We start from the raw sequence: 16,757 nt of genomic DNA on the forward strand, positions 1-16,757 counted from the left end.
TGAGGGGCAAAAAAAAAAAAAAAATAAAAAAAAAGCATTTTTGCTTGCACTTGATTGGATGATAAAAATCAGCAGAGCTTCCCCTCAGATCTACAGCGACTGCACTTGCAAGTGAACTTTCAAATGCACTTGTAGTGCAAAGTAGATCTGCCTTTAGTAAATCAACCCCAATGGCAAATAAACAGTGTGTGTTCAGGATCTCTTTAAATGCCAAGGAAGTAAACGGTTTTCCCTTTATGCTTTTCAAGGTTTACATTTTGAACTCAGCGTACCATTAACATATAACAATATTCAGCCTACTTCTGAACGTGTGACATTTTTCTCCATTAGTTTTGCTTACCTTGCCAATAAAGTGGTATTCAGGTTTCCATTAGAATATGCTGTCAGAGGTAGTACATTAGAAAGAACGGCTGATGGTGTTATAAACTGTCTGCACTTCACTTTATCAACAATATTGTCTAGAAAATAATTACTACAAGAGAAGAAAAAATGTAAATTTTTTGGTAAGCAAAATTGAGAATATTTCTTTCAAGTTACAAGGCCATTAGGCCAGATGTCAAGCATAGACTTTTAGAGATGGGACATTAAGTGAATATAGTTCATTAATCAGATAAGTATGGACTCAATGCACTTGAAGGACATTTCCAGGGAACTATTTCAAATCAAAGTGACGATAACAGGAACTCATGATCTATCAGCAGTTTAAAGGGCTGCCAATGTCAACATTTTTCTATAGCCAGTTGTATCAACTGCCGAGTCAGTGCTTGAGCCAGGGATCTTCAAATCAGCAGGGAGCATAAACATTGTAGATTGCAGAACTATAGGTTTGACTCAGCATGAGATGTTAGACCCTTCCAGAGAGACCACTGCATTTACACTGAGCAAGGTTATTTCTTTAGAAAAGCCTGTCCCCCTTCCGGCATGCTCTAATCAGGCTATGGCTGCTTTCCAATGAAATTTAAAGGGTAATTCCACTGTCGTGGGAAAAAACACAATAGCAAATAAAAAAAAGTAATAATATAGAGCATATACATTTGCAACACAAGTCATATCGTAATTTAATGTTATTAAAAAATGACCTTTGCTTTTTAATCTGCAGCACTGTAATTTTTTGTAAAACGCAATGTAATATGGCAACCTGGAAGTGTTATGTACACAGATGGTGTACAGAATGTCCACCAGAAATGCAATTTCCTGCTTGTGCGATTGGCTTACTGATTTTGCCAAAAGTTTGCACCAAGATACAGGTCAAATTTTGGGCACATCACGGCAAAAAATAGGATTTTTATAACAGCTTACCTGTAAAATCCTTTTCTTGGAGTACATCATGGGACACAGAGCCACAGTAATTACTGTCTGGGTTATATGGCACCTTTTAGGTGATGGACACTGGCACACCCTAAACAGGAAGTTCAATTCCCCATATAACCCCTCCCCTTAACGGGAGTACCTCAGTTTTGTAGCAAAGCAGTACACGTGTAACCAGAAAGAGGGGAGGGACCTCGGTGTCCCGTGACGTACTCCAAGAAAAGGATTTTACAGGCAAGCTGTTGTACGATAAAGAAAATAGGATTTTTATAACAGCTTACCTGTAAAATCCTTTTCTTGGAGTACATCATGGGACACAAAGCCACGGTAATTACTGTTTTGGATGGCCCAGAGCAATGCCACCTGAGGGGAGGGGACACAACAAAAGTAGGGTGCAATCAGACCTAAGGACCTATACTGCTGCCTGCAGCACACTGCGCCCAAAGGCGACATCCTCATGCCTTCTTATATCCACCCGATAGAATCTGGTGAATGTATGGACTGAAAAACAATTTGCGGCCTTGTAATTTGAGCCATGAAGGCTTGGTTATGCACTGCCACGAAGCACTAACAGTGCTGGTGGAGTGCACTTTGACCTGAAAAGGTGGAACCTCCTCTTCAAGCCATAAGCTTGAATAATTACCTGCCAAATCCATTTGGCAATAGCGGATTTCGATGCTGCCTGTCCTTTCCTAGGACCTTCCGACAACATGAACAAGAAAAACGATTTTTCGAATCTGAGCAGTCACCTTCAAATATATCTGACGCTTTCACTACATCCAAAGAGTATATTGACTTTTCTTCCTTAGAACAAGGTTCTGGAAAAAATGAAGGTAAAAACCAATATCCTGGTTTAGGTGAAAACCTGAAACCACCTTTGGCAGAAAGCTAGGATGAGGATGCAATACCACTCTATACTTTTGAATGATTAAATATGGCTCGTTACAAGAAAGAGCCGTGTCAGCTCTGATAGCCATTTCATCTGCAAGAAGGGTAACAGAAAAACGAGTTTCCTTGTCAAAAGGACCAAAAAAGGAACCTGTCTCATCAGTAGAAAAAAGAAAAAAAGGGCAGTTTCTGTAATGACGATAGAACTAAAATTAAAGTCCCAAGGGTTCAGGGGTGCTTTAACCGGAGGATTAAGCCACGTTACCCCCTGTATAAAGCTTTGGATCAAAGAATGAAGAATGGATCAAAGACGTTGAAACAAGGATAAGGCTGAGACCTGGCTCTTGGAGGCTGTATCTGAACTCTGTCCTGTGCTTTACCCTGAAAGCAAGAGAAGACAGAAAACAACCATGAAAGCCCACTCCCAACCGTTGACACCACTGTGCTCAGGGGAAGGAGAGAAGTGCCCAGCCCTTCACCTGTGGTTCCCCACCCAGGGAAAGGCCTTGGCCACAAAGACCTTATTCCCTCCCAGAGTAAGCCATGGTCTGCCCTCACCACGCTTACCTGAGAGGTGCCAGTGCCAGAAGAACCGGAGTCGACTGTCTGAACCGCTGCAGTGCCCTTCATGGCTCCTCAGTGTCTGTCACAGCCTCTGCTGGATCTACACAGGCTCCGGACGCCCACCAAACCACACCGCTGCGTTTGGAAACTGGAACCTTCGTTTCCTGGCGCCCTGTGAAGAAGCGGTTCTGCCGGAAGCAACGTCACTTTCGCTCGTTGGGAACGTGGAAGCCCCTCCTCGGACGCATACATGTTCGTAGCCATACCCGGAACGGACGTCCCGCATGCCTCATGGATGCCGTTCGTTCTTGGGCGCAGTACGTTCCTTTTCGATCCTCCAGACTGTGCGAGAATGGAGGTAGGGAATCCGCTGCTTTTCAGGAGGTCCAACTCTCTCCGAGCTTATAGGCAGCGGGGGTCTAAGCAGCCCTCTCTTCACTGCACCTAGACAGAGGGGCGCTTTGTACAGAGGAGAAGGTACTTCAGAGGCTCCTTCCTAGGACAGTCCTGGAACCTGGAGCTCCCCAGGTTCCTCACATGCTTCCTTCCCGTCCGGCAGGAAACACAAAAACTGAAGGGGGGGGGGGGGGGGGAGGCCTGGAGGACCGCTTTTTAACCTTTTGGGTGAATGTGTTTCCTGTCCTGGAGGGAGGAGTCCTATGTCTCAGAGGCTGTCCTGGAAGACGATAAGAGAAAAACAAATCCTGGATCCTGGGGTCCAGCTCCCTAAAAAGAAAGGAGTTACAGGAAAAACCTCCTTTCTTCGGAGCCAGGTCCAGGTACCATTCAATTCAGCCTGGAAAAGACACTTTGAATGGATCAGGTTGCATGGCTTGCCCCAGTAAGGAATATTCCAGCGGAGTTCCGCACAAAACATCTTTAGTCGTGACCAACACCTAAGACACTGGCAAAAAAACTGGGAGGTACTCCCGGTAAGGGGAGGGGGTTATATGGGGAATTGAACTTCCTGTTTAGGATGTGCCAGTGTCCATCACCTAAAAGGTGCCTATATAACCTAGAAGTAATTACTGTGGCTGTGTGTCCCATGATGTACGATAAAGAAAAACGTTTTTTGGCGAGATACTTCTAAAGGGAAGCAACATCTGAAGGAACAAAGATCCCGCCACTTTCCTCATTAGAACCCTGCAAGGGCAGTAGCTGATTTTTGGCTTGCACTTGTGGCGTCACAGTCTGGTTCCCTACTGCACATGCGCGAGTCGTGCTGCGCAATCCCATTGACCCCTGCTGTCTTCTGGGACCTGTGTGTCGCCCAGAAGACATTGGGGGGGGAGGGGGGTGACGGACAGAGGAGGCGTTGGACATGGTGTAGATATCCGCAGATACTGCGGCTATCGATGCCCGGAAATGGGAGCAAATACCTGGATTAGACAGGTATCTGCTCCCCCAATGGTGACAAACGGGGGGTGGGCTTTAGGATTGCAAAAAGCAGAAGTTTAATTTTTGGGTGGAACTCCGCTTTAACTGTAAGGAAAAACCCAAGTCAATGAAAAAAGTGTTTCTAGGTGGTATAAAAGTTACTAAATCATTAATAAAAAAATAGTATAAAACATTACATCTTAAAAATTATGAAACATTTTTTCTTAATACTATACTCAGTTGGAATCACCAAAGAACAAAGGATAGAAGTTGCTAAACACCTCACCACATACTTTGTTCTTTGGTGATTCCAGTGTTAACATTTTTTCCATAATTTTTAAGATGTATTGTAATGTTTTATACATCCCCCTGAGGAGGATGCAAGTTAATCCCCGTATCGACACACATAGGGGAGGGAACAGGATGGTGCAGAAGGCAGTGAAGTTTTCTCAGCTAAAGGAAAGGGCACAATACTTCAGCAGTATCCCTGAGCTTGTAAAGAGTGGTACACTGTAGCACCCACGAAATGTGAGTACCCCACAGTAGGGGCTACGTTTTATTTATACAATAAGTTGTTTAAAATGATTTCACACCATCAAGTTTTTTTTCCATCATACACATGTGAAACACGTTACCAGCAACCAGCCCAGGATTTTAACATAAAACAAACACTGAACCCAGACGTGGATTCATATGCAAGTATTTACCAGGCTTAATTGCTGGGTCACACACTCCAAGGTGAGAGCATATACTGAAGAGAGAGCACCAGAGTGGACACAAGGACATGTTTTGTCATGACCAGGTGCTTTGGATGTTTTGAACTGTATATATAATGCATGTCAGCTTGTGAAATCAATCACAATACCACTTTGCACTTCTTAGTGGGAACATGTTTTGTAAAAAAATAAAAATAAAATTGGATTTTTTTATTTTTTTTTTTTTTTTTGTGAAGAATCACCAACAAGTGGGACATCTATTGGATTTTTGAAACTTTTTAACTAATAAAAAAATGAAAAGTGGAGCGTGCAAAATTATTCGGTCCCCTTGCGTTAATACTTTGTAGAGCCACCTTTTGCTGCGATTACAGCTGCAAGTCGCTTGGGGTATGTCTCTATCAGTTTTGCACATCGAGAGACTGAAATTCTTGCCCATTCTTACTTGCAAAACAGCTCGAGCTCAGTGAGGTTGGATGGAGAGCGTTTGTGAACAGCAGTTTTCAGCTCTTGCCACAGATTCTCGATTGGATTCAGGTCTGGACTTTGACTTGGCCATTCTAACACCTGGATACGTTTCTTTGTGAACCATTCCTTTGTAGATTTTGCTGTATGTTTGGGATCATTGTCTTGTTGCAAGATAAATCTCCGCCCCAGTTTCAGGTCTTTTGCAGATCCAACAGGTTTTCATCCAGAATGGTCCTGTATTTGGCTGCATCCATCTTCCCCTCAATTTTAACCATCTTCCCTGTCCCTGCTGAAGGAAAGCAGGCCCAAACCATGATGCTGCCACCACCATGTTTGACAGTGGGGATGGTGTGTTGAGGGTGATGAGCTGTGTTGCTTTTACGCCAAATATATCGTTTTGCATTGTGGGCAAAAAGTTAGATTTTGGTTTCATCTGACCAGAGCACCTTCTTCCACATGTTTGGTGTGTCTCCCAGGTGGCTTGTGGCAAACTTTAGACGAGACTTTTTATGGATATCTTTGAGAAATGGCTTTCTTCTTGCCACTCTTCCATAAAGGCCAGATTTGTGCAGTGTACGACTGATTGTTGTCCTATGGACAGACTCTCCCACCTCAGCTGTAGTTCTCTGCAGTTCATCCAGAGTGATCATGGGCCTCTAGGCTGCATCTCTGATCAGTCTTCTTCTTGTCTGAGCTGAAAGTTTAGAGGGACGGTCAGGTCTTGGTAGATTTGCAGTGGTCTGATAAGCCTTCCATTTCAAAATGATCGCTTGCACAGTGCTTCTTGGGATGTTTAAAGCTTGGGAAATCTTTTTGTATCCAAATACGGCTTTAAACTTCTCCACAACAGTATTACGGACCTGCCTGGTGTGTTCCTTGGTCTTCATGATGCTCTCTGCGCTTTCAACAGAACCCTGAGACTATCACAGAGCAGGTGCATTTATACAGAGACTTGATTACACACAGATGGATTCTATTTACGGTATCACCATCAGTCATTTAGGACAACATTGGATCATTCAGAGATCCTCGCTGAACTTCTGGAGTGAGTTTGCTGCCCTGAAAGTAAAAGGGGCCGAATAATTTTGCACGCACCACTTTTCAGTTTTTTATTTTCTAAAAAAGTTTAAAATTATCCAATAGATTTCATTCCACTTCACAATTGTTTCCCACTTGTTGGTGATTATTCACAAAAAATTGAAATTTTATATCTTTATGTTTGAAGCCTGAAATGTGGCAAAAGTTTGAAAAGTTCAAGGGGGCCGAATACTTTCGCAAGGCACTGTATATATTCTAAAGGTGACATATTTCATATTTTTTGGAGTTGCAATAAACTCCAAAATTTCTGGAAAAACTTTTTTCTTATATTAAACAAACAGACATAACTCAAATACAAATTCCTTTTTGACCTGGGTTAGCGCGATTGAACCTGACTATAGAAGACATACCCTACCCTTTTCGTCATGCAACGACACGTCTTCCTGGCAGCCAGACTATCCATAACCAGATTCTGGAAATCAGCAGCACCTCCAACTGTTTATCAACTTTTGGATACCGTATCCTTACACTACAAGCTATGAATTAATGATGGCCTCCAGTGCAGGTAATTTACCAAAAGAAAAAACATAGGTGGTCACCATGGGAAGGATGGTCTAAATCCGCAGATTTTCTGAAATAATCTTAAACCATATCTCAATATACTTTTACTGTGTTTTCAATTTCTTGTTGCTTTTTATTTGGATGTATTGTAGTATAAGGGTCTAAAAATACTCAATTTTGGCGACATTATCCTCCCCAAGACACTGCTGAGCACCCATTGGGGTGTCTAGGGGAGGCTAACATTTATATAATATCATATATACCAACTAATTTTGTACTTCTGTTTATGTATCGTATTATTGATCTCTTACTTAATGGATGAACTGTACGCCTATAAGAATGTTAATATTTTTTACCGGATATCTTCCATTTAATCATATTTGACATTTACTGTACAATGTATATCTTATATGCATTATTTTTAAAATCAATAAAAAAAAAAATAAAAAAAAAAAAAAAAAAAAGGTATATATTTTATTGCACAGAGTCACTTTAACCACTTGCCGCCCGTACTATAGCAAAATGACGGCGGCAAAGTGGTTTCAAAATCCTGACTGGGCGTCATATGACGTCCTCAGGATTTTGAGCCACTGCGCACCCCCGGGGGCACGCATTGCGGCAATCATTGTTGCGGGGTGTCAGTCTGACACCCCGCAACTACGATCTCGGTAAAGAGTCCCTGACGGAGACTCTTTACCACGTGATTAGCCGTGTCCAATCACAGTGCAAATAGGAAGAGCCGTTGATCGGCTTTTCCTCACTCGCGTCTGTTAGACGTGAGTAGAGGAGAGCCGATCGGCTGCTCCTCTGACAGGGGGGGAGGGGGGTCTGTGCTGATCGATTATCAGTGCAGCCCCCCCCCTCCCCCAAGGATGCCCACACTGGACCACCAGACCCCCAGAGATGCCCAGCACCAGGTATGCCATCCTAGACCACCAGGGATGCCAATCAGTGCCCACAATGGGCATCACTGATTGGCATGCATTATTGTTTGGCACGGATTGGCATCCATCAGGACAATATAATGCCACCTATCAGTGCCCATCCGTGCCGCCTATCCATGCCCATCTGTGCCAGCTATTAGTGCCAATTTGTGCCACCTATCGGTGCCGCCTTATCAGTGCAGCCCCATCAGTGAAGGAGAAAACATACTTATTTACAAAGTTTTGAAACTGAAACAAAAAAACTTTTTTTCATAATTTTCGGTCTTTTTTGATTTGTTTAGTAAAAAATAAAAAACCATAGAGGTGATCAAATACCACCAAAAGAAAGCTCTATTTGTGGGGAAAAAAAATGATAAAAATTTCGTTTGGGTACAGTGCAGCATGACTGCACAATTGTCATTCAAAGTGTGACAGCGCTGAAAGCTCAAAATTGGTCTGGGCAGGAAGGTGTTTAAGTGCCTGGTATTGAAGTGGTTAATTAGTTGTGGCACTCATTGGCACTATATGCATGTGATTTTCTATAGGCAGTAAGAGTGTGGTTATGAAGATAAGCAGAGATACTAATCAATTAGTAGTTCATATGCTGAAATATAATTGAGCATAGAGTTACACCAATTTGAGTTAGTGGTGTCATATTTTTTATGTCGTTTACTACAGACAGTATAGCGTGTGTATACATGCGTATTAAACACAGAAGCACTTTTTTTTATTATTTTTTTTGCTGAATACACGGCCTTATGGGACATGATCACTGCTAGCAGCTGAATATATTAGAACTGACAATTTGTGTATGGTAGTTCGCAAGATCACCATTGTTTATCAATACAAATTGTATAAAACATTACTAAATATTTACTAACTTTAAGGCTGGGTTCACACTATTGCCGCATGCGGCTCACAGCAGGAGGTCCGATGCGTCCCCGTCCACTGTTTCAGGCCGAATTTGTGGGCTAAATTTGGACTTGAAACGGACCAAAAGCCGCACAAGAGCCGCTGCAGAGATATGCAAACCGACTCCATGGAGAGCCGGTCACAGTCTCCTACCATGCAAATTGGATGCAGGGAAACCCCCAACCAATTCACATAGGTGTGAACCCAGTCTTATACTACTTAGAAACACTTTCCATTTACTTGACATAACAATGGCCCAGTACCGCTAAAGTCCCATTTTGAGGGTTTTGCATTATACATGCAATCTAGGGATGTTGGTACTCCATTAGCTACCATTCTTATTTTGTTTTCACTTTAACTGTAAGGTTACACTCACATTGGCATGGCCTATATTTGACTGTCTTCCCTCTCCACTGGTATGCAAGACAGTTTTCCTGGGCACGCTTACTTTATCGCTTCTACCAACCAGTCCACAGTGATCCCTGCTTCTCTGCTCAGGTACGGTTTGCACTCGCTTAAGTTTGCTGTACCAGCCTAAAAGTGAATCATGTAAGAATCCACCAGTTCCAAGTGGTCCTGGGCACGGTTCAAAGTACTCGCACTACACAAATGAACTGGACCAAGGGGGTTGAACCATGCTCAGGCTTGGTTAAAACTGCCAGTGAGATTGCACCCTAAGACTTTGACCCCCTTTTGTTTTAATTTATCTGGAATGTATATGGCAGATTTATACTGAACATTTAATTGGGCTTTAAAGAGCGACAAAAGAAACCCATCAGTAAAATTGTTAATGTGCTCCAGTCCCACCGTTACTGTGTTAGGCCCCTGAAGTGCCTTTATAGCCAAAATCTTTTTGCTTGGATAGAGTGGGGAGGAGCCAGTGATGACAATTCCAGTGTCTTCCTGGTTGAGAAAGTGAAATGAGGAGGACAGCTGTCCCATTGTAAACTGTTCGTTTAAGGCATTTTTATCATCATTGAAATGTGAGTGCATACGAGTAAGGAATGCCTATTAATAAAAAGCAAGAAATATATTCAATTTTGCGCAATGATGATTTTTACTTTGCTTTGAGAAACTGAACATGGAGAAATTAACTTTATGAGGAGACATTCACATAATCCTGGAACCAATGTTTGAAAATCACTTTCTGATCTGGCTGATCTTTTTTGGAGTATCACTGAAAGTGCTAATAGACCCAAAGGGGTCTTTCTGTGAGGTGAGCAGGCATTGCACAGTGAGGACATCAGCACATAGATCCTGCAGTGACTGTCATGGAGAACGGAGTGATTTTTATTCACGTTTTGTTAGCATTCCAGCGTTATATATGATTTTATGCATCTGGACTTTTTGTAGATTTTTATATGTGTAAATGGTCACTTATTCACTGGAGTTTATTATTAATTATTATGTGAGGTTTTTTTTAGTGCACTGTTATTTGTTATACTGAAAAATATATACTCACTGAAAATACACCAAACTTTCAATTGAAAGCATAGCTTTTTAAAATTTCAGTGATTGGGTGTTTGAAGTGAACACATTATTCACTAATCCAGGGGTCTCCAAACTATGGCCCTCCAGTTGTTCAGGAACTACAAATTCCCATCATGTCTTTGAATGTCAGAGTTTTACAATGCCTCATGGGACATGTAGTTCCACAACAGATGGATGGCCATAGTGTGGAGATCCCTGCACTAAACCAAGAGGAACCGTTAACACCTTTATTGGACCATCCCTACAGCAAGACATAACTGCAGACCTTGCCCGGGTAGCAGGCACATTCAGAATGAAATACCTCTGTAACAAATGGGTGTATATATAAACACACAGTATCTCACAAGATTACAACCCCCCCTCCCCCCCCCTCACATTTTTGTAAATATTTTATTATATCTTTTCATGTGACAACACTGAAGAAATGACACTTTGCTACAATATAAAATAGTGAATGTACAGCTTGTATAACAGTGTACATTTGCGGTCCCCTCAAAGTAACTCAACACACAGCCATTAATGTCTAAAACATTTCCAACAAAGCGGGTATATCCCCAAGTCAAAATGTCCAAATTGGGCCCAAAGTGTCAATATTTTGTGTGGCCACAATTATTTTCCAGCACTGCCTCTTGTGCATAGAGTTCACCAGAACTTCCCAAGTTGCCACTGGAGTCCTCTTCCAATCCTCCACGACGACGTCACGGAGTTGGTGGATGTTAGAGACCTCATCTTGCGCTCAATAGGGTTGAGGTCTGTAGACATGCTTGGCCAGTCCATCACCTTTACGCTCAGCTTCTTCAGCAAGGCAGTGGTCGCCTTGGAGGTGTGATTGGGGTCGTTATGTTGCAATACTGCCCTGTGGCCCAATCTCCGAAGAGAGGGGGGGGGGGGTCATGCTCTGTTTCAATATGTCACAATACATGTTGGCATTCATGGTTCCCTCAATGAACTGTAGCTCCCCAGTGCTGGCAGCACTCATGCAGCCCCAAACCATAACACTCCCACCACCACACTTGAATGTAGGCAAGACACACTTGTCTTTGTACTCCTCACCTCATTTCCACCACACATGCTTGACACCATCTGAACCAAATAAGTTTATCTTGGTCTCATCAGACCACAGGACATGGTTCCAGTAATCCATGTCCTTAGTCTGCTTGTTTTCAACAAACTGTTTACGGGCTTTCTTGTGCATCTTCTTTAGAAGAGGCTTCCCTCTGTGATGACGGCCATGCAGACTAATTTTTTATGTAGTATGTGGCGTATGGTCTGAGCACTGACAGGCTGCCACCAATCCCCCTCAACCTCTGCAGCAATGCTGGCAGCACTCATATATCCATTTTCCAAAGACAACCTCTGGATATGACGCTGAGCAAATGCACTCAACTTCTTTGGTCGACCATGGCGAGGCCTGTTCTGAGTGGAACCTGTCCTGTTAAACCGCTATATGGTCTTGGCCACCATGCTGCAGCTCAGTTTCAGGGTCTTAGCAATCTTTATATAGCCTAGCCTAGGCCATTTATGTAGAGCAACATTTTATTTATTTTTTTCAGATGCTCAGTTCTGTCATGTTGAACTTCCAGTGACCAGTATGAGAGAGTGAGAGTGATAACACCAAATTTAACACATGTGTTCCCCATTCATACCTGAGACCTTGTAATACAAATGAGTCACATGACACCAGGGAGGGAAAATGGCTAAATTGGCCCAATTTGGACATTTTCACTTAGGGGTGTACTCACTTTTATTGGTAGCAGTTTAGACACTAATGGCTGTGTGTTGAGTTATTTTGAGGGGACAGCAAATTGACACTGTTATACAAGCTGTACACTCACTACTTTACATTGTAGCAAAGCATCATTTTTTCAGTGTCACATGAAAAGATATAATAAAATATTTACAAAAATGTGAGGGGTGTACTCACTTTTGCAAGATACTGTATATTATTTTTTTTTATTAGACACATAATATTATGACATAACCCCCTTCTTGGCTCTGCCTAGCATCGATATTTCCAGACAGAGCTTTGTTCCAGAAAAAAAAAAAAAAAAAAGATCCAAAGCACTAAAGCGAAACTTCACCCAAAAGGAGAAGTTCCACTTGTATGCTGCCTCCCATCCCCTACCACATTTGGCACAGATTAATTGACCAGGGGTTTCAAACTGCCAGCCCTCCAGCTGTTGCGGAACTACAAGAACCATTATGCCTCTGCCTGTGGGAATCATGGTTGTAAGTGCCGGTTCACACTGAGACAACTTGTCAGGCGACTTAGCCGTCTGATAAGTCGCATCCCGTTCAATGGAACCGTTCTAATCGGAGTGACACAAGTCGCTCCGACTTAGAAAAAAGGTTCCTGTACGACTTTGGGGGCAACTTGAATTGACTTCTATACAGAAGTCGTTCTGCAAGTCGCCACAGCTGTCGTATCCAGGTTGCACTGTAAGTCGTGCTGCCTCATGGGACTTTAAGTTCAGCAACAGCTGGAGTGCCGCCAGTTTGACACCTGTGGACTAGACGATCTGAGTGAAAGTGTACCCACCCCCCCCCCCCCCAACCCTTTTCGCCCACAGCGTTCTGGAACAGATCACAGGTCCTGCATGAGCTTTCACAAAGCACAGCACGGTTCATGCATGTGCACTTGGAAGAAGGCTGTGAAGCCGCAAGGTTCCGGATTTTGCCTTGTTAAGATGGCAGCGCCTGGACCTGAAGCCCATTAAAGAATCAGCTCAGGCGACAGCGCTGGATCCCTGGACAGGTAATTGTCCTTATATATAAAGTCAGTAGCCAGTATATGTAGCTGCTGACTTAATTTTATTTTTGGAAAAGGGGGGGGGGGGGGAAGAGACAAAACTCCTCTTTAAAGTCAAAGCATCGGCAAGATAGCCAGAACACATTCTCAAGCAGAGGTCAGCAATGGTAGCCCCCTATACTTTTTTCACATCAAAGTTGCTTTAAAGCGGAGTTCCGCTGAAAAAAAAAAAAAAAAAAAGTCAGCAGCTACAAATACAGCAGCCTTGCTTGTTTACCCAATTCTCTGCCCTGTAAAACCAATCTCCGTAGCCTCTTTTGCCAAATGCCCCAATGCTTGGATGCCCCTGTAGTCATCAAGGCTGATGCAGAGCCCACAGCCCTGCTTTGGACGGGAGAACACCAAAGACCAGTCCTCTACCTGAGAATAAGAGAGCGTTGTCTGCTGGGAGAGCGGAGGATCAAGTGAGCAAAACAGCTTCTTCCATCCTCTAGACTTCAAATAGCATTTAACCCTTCAGAATGGAGCAGCCTCGCGGCAAGGAGGCATTTGTTTTTGTTTTTTTTATTTCCCTGGAGCTGGCCTTTAAATCTTTGATTGGAGGAGGAACTGGAACATGCGGGCAAACGTCTGTGTGTGACTTTGTTTTGGCCGTTCCCTTCTGCAGCCAAAAATATAGCGGTGGTTTATTGTCTCGTGACCAAACTACCTTCAATTATATTTAAGTGTTCCCATGATTATAGTACAGATGCGTGACCACGAGCACCATTACAGCACACAGATTTGAATAGCTCACTGTTCCTTATGTATGACGTGCTTGTGCCTGTCATCCAGTCCCGGCAACATGAACTTATTACAAAGGGCAAAACTGGCTTGGAGACCCCCCCCCCATTTTAGTTTTGGATAAGGATTAGAACACCTTTGAGGTTTTCATCACTGCACGTGCGGCGATTAGGAAGATTAAACTTTTCGCTTTGTCAGGTTTACCGTTATCAAAAGTAAAAGAAGATCCCAAATTTGGCATAGTCACCAATACAGTAATAGAGGAGAACTATCCCAATGAGGGCACTAGTTCTGGTGACAACTAGGGATCCCTTCACTGTTGAAGGATTTCCTCTCACTTCCTGTTTGGGCTATGGGACAGGAAGTGAAGGGAAATGTCCCCCAATGATAAAGAAAAATAAAATGTGACTTTAGATCACTTAATTTCTCGCTGTTCTCTGATATTGGTAAATCAAGCAGTAAAGTTCAAAATATAATCATGTATGTCAAAGTATAAACAGATCTTGGCTGCTGCAATATATTTTGTGATTAAAAAAAAAAAGTACCTTCTATTAGTCAAGCAGGACCATAGAGAAAAAAAAAAAAAAGAAGGATTAAGGATGAGCTCAGGCGTGTTCGCAAACCACACATGCAGAGCCCGCCAGGAAGTCGGCACTGCACAGTGCTAATCAGAAGCAATGAGACATTTCCTGATCTGCGGCTGCAGAGATCGGGAAATGTCTCACTGCCTGCGATTAGCACCGTGCAGTGCCGACTTCCTGGGCTCATCCTTATCCAGGACTAATCCAGTACCAGAGGAGAAAAGAGCAGAAAACTAGCCTGCAAAAGGTCAATTGTTAGAACTGCCATACATACTATAATCTGGTAGTACAATTTCATTTATCTAAGTGATATAATATGGGAGGACAAACTTTTACAACCCGACCAATTTCAATCCAAACTCACAGGCCCTTATTTTACATGGTTGATGGTAGATCTAAAAGGAGATTGTACAATCAGACAGTAAAGTGTATGGCAAAGCCTAAGGGCCAGTTCACACTAGTGCAATGCGAGAACCTTGCAAATCCACTGCGGGTTCCCGCATCGCACCCAACATGCATGGCAGTTCACACTGCCATATGCAAACTGCTGGGGAGTGTCATATGTTAACAACACCCTCATTTCAGCTTGCGTGTTACACTGCGAACTGACAGTTCGGACATGAATCGGATCACATAGGTGTGAACACACATGCGATCCGATTCTGGTCCGAACAGAAAAAAAGGGTCCTGTGCGTGTTTGGACCGAATACGGTGCGATATCAGCCATACTATTTGTATGGCTGATATCGCATTGCATGAAATGCGAACAGCAGTGCGCTGCGAATTACATTCAGTGTCTGCCATCGCACAAGTGTGAACCGGCCCTAATAGTGGACACACACGGAATGATTTCATATATGATCCATACATTTACTGTTCAATACACCATACATTTTACAATCTGACCATACTAGAAACTTTAGGAGTTACCAAAACAATGTAATATAGAGGACCTACCTACTCGTACCCGTGTGCAATCAGGCAGACCTTTATACAACATAGCTGAGAGCAGATCTAATAAGATTGTATATAGTGTATGGTCAGCCTTAGACACACAAACGTCGTTTTCTTTATGAAGCATGCACCCTGACCTCTAGAATGAGCTGCACTCTCTATATACAGAAAGCTGAGCTACAAAGCGCTGACTTCCCCATTTCCTCGTACACAAAAGACAGAGGTCAGACTTCTAAACCTAGGAGACAAATTCATAGAGCACAAAGAACATACACACAATGACAGCACCCTGACTTCCGGTCCGAGGAGAGGGGACAGGGCAATGGACAGACCCCAGGCTCAAACACCTTCTAATAACAACACACCGCTATGAGCTCTCTTACCCAGCTGGAGCGCTCCCTTCACTCTCCGTACCCGGAAGAGAATAGCCGCCAGCGCCAGCCAATAAGCGGCTAGGGGGGCGGATCGGGGCGTATACTGAGGCTCAGTCAGTCAATGGGCGCGTGTGTTGTGTTGCAGCCCGTCGGCAGTGTGCTTCTCTCTCACCGCCCTGTGCTGACAGGAATGGCGGAGTGCACAGTGTCTCCTTTCAATGTCTTTTCAATTCATATTGGCTTCTTGTGCTGTATTATAGAGCTTCCCAAGAAAATTTCATTCTATAGCCCCATACACACTATCAGATTTTCTGCTGATTTTTTTTTCCTTCAGGTTTACCAAAACCATGTAGTGCAAGGGCCTGCCTGATTGCATACAAATTGAAACTCCTCAGGTTTGACCTCATATTATATGGTTTTGGTAAATGTGAAGGAAAAAAATCAGCAGAAAGTCTGATAGTGTGTATGGGGCTTATCAGCACTTCAGGGGATGTCAGAGCGGAGACTACCAGAAAAAGAGAGATGGAAAGATGAGGGGAGAGGTTCAGCGTATCAGACAATTCTCCATATAGGCCTCATGTACAGGGGCGTATGAAAAAGTGCTCCGTATACGCTGCTGGGAGTTGGCAGAAAAATTGCCCTTAAGGGCACATTTTTATACGTGTATTGTGTTTAGATGCATAGGAACTATTCTACTCATTCTACTGGCTAGAACATTTGTTTATTCTAGCAAGCAGAACAAACCTTATGCATAAACGTGCATTTAGACACATAAGCACGTGCTGGCATAAATGATGCTGAAAAAACTCTCTCTGAATGGAGATCTGGCACATTTTTCATGCCCCCGAACGCTGTTTGAAAAATATGCCTTAACCACTTGACGATTGTGTCACAAGGATATACGTCAGCAGAATGGCATGGCTGCGCCAAGTGTGTGTATATACACCACTTTGAACTGCATGCTCCCGCCGCAAGCTCTGTGAGAGCTGCGTGCTCCCGCCGCAAGCTCCGTGGCCGTGCCCACAGGACCCGCAGACTCGATGTCCACCAATGGCCTGTGATTGGGTCACAGA

The 16,757-nt window shown here is 43.3% G+C and overlaps 1 protein-coding gene across 2 annotated transcripts in view; it reads right to left on the bottom strand.

Annotated features, from left to right (window-relative positions):
• SMIM29 (small integral membrane protein 29) overlaps positions 1-15,781 on the bottom strand; it is a 52,846-nt gene extending 37,065 nt beyond the window's left edge. The window contains exons 1-2 of one of the 2 annotated variants that reach the window (XM_077481416.1): positions 15,694-15,755; positions 341-472 (exon numbers count right to left, since the gene is read on the bottom strand). The gene's annotated coding sequence lies outside the window, so the exon portion shown is untranslated. Of the gene's footprint in view, positions 1-340; positions 473-15,693 lie in introns of both variants that reach the window. The other variant, XM_077481417.1, reaches the window with a different exon arrangement.
• Positions 15,782-16,757: the final 976 nt, after the last annotated feature.

Source organism: Lithobates pipiens, unplaced genomic scaffold, assembly GCF_037356315.1.
Source record: "Lithobates pipiens isolate NorthernLeopardFrog02 unplaced genomic scaffold, aLitPip1_a1.2 Scaffold_16, whole genome shotgun sequence".
NCBI lineage: Eukaryota > Metazoa > Chordata > Amphibia > Anura > Ranidae > Lithobates > Lithobates pipiens.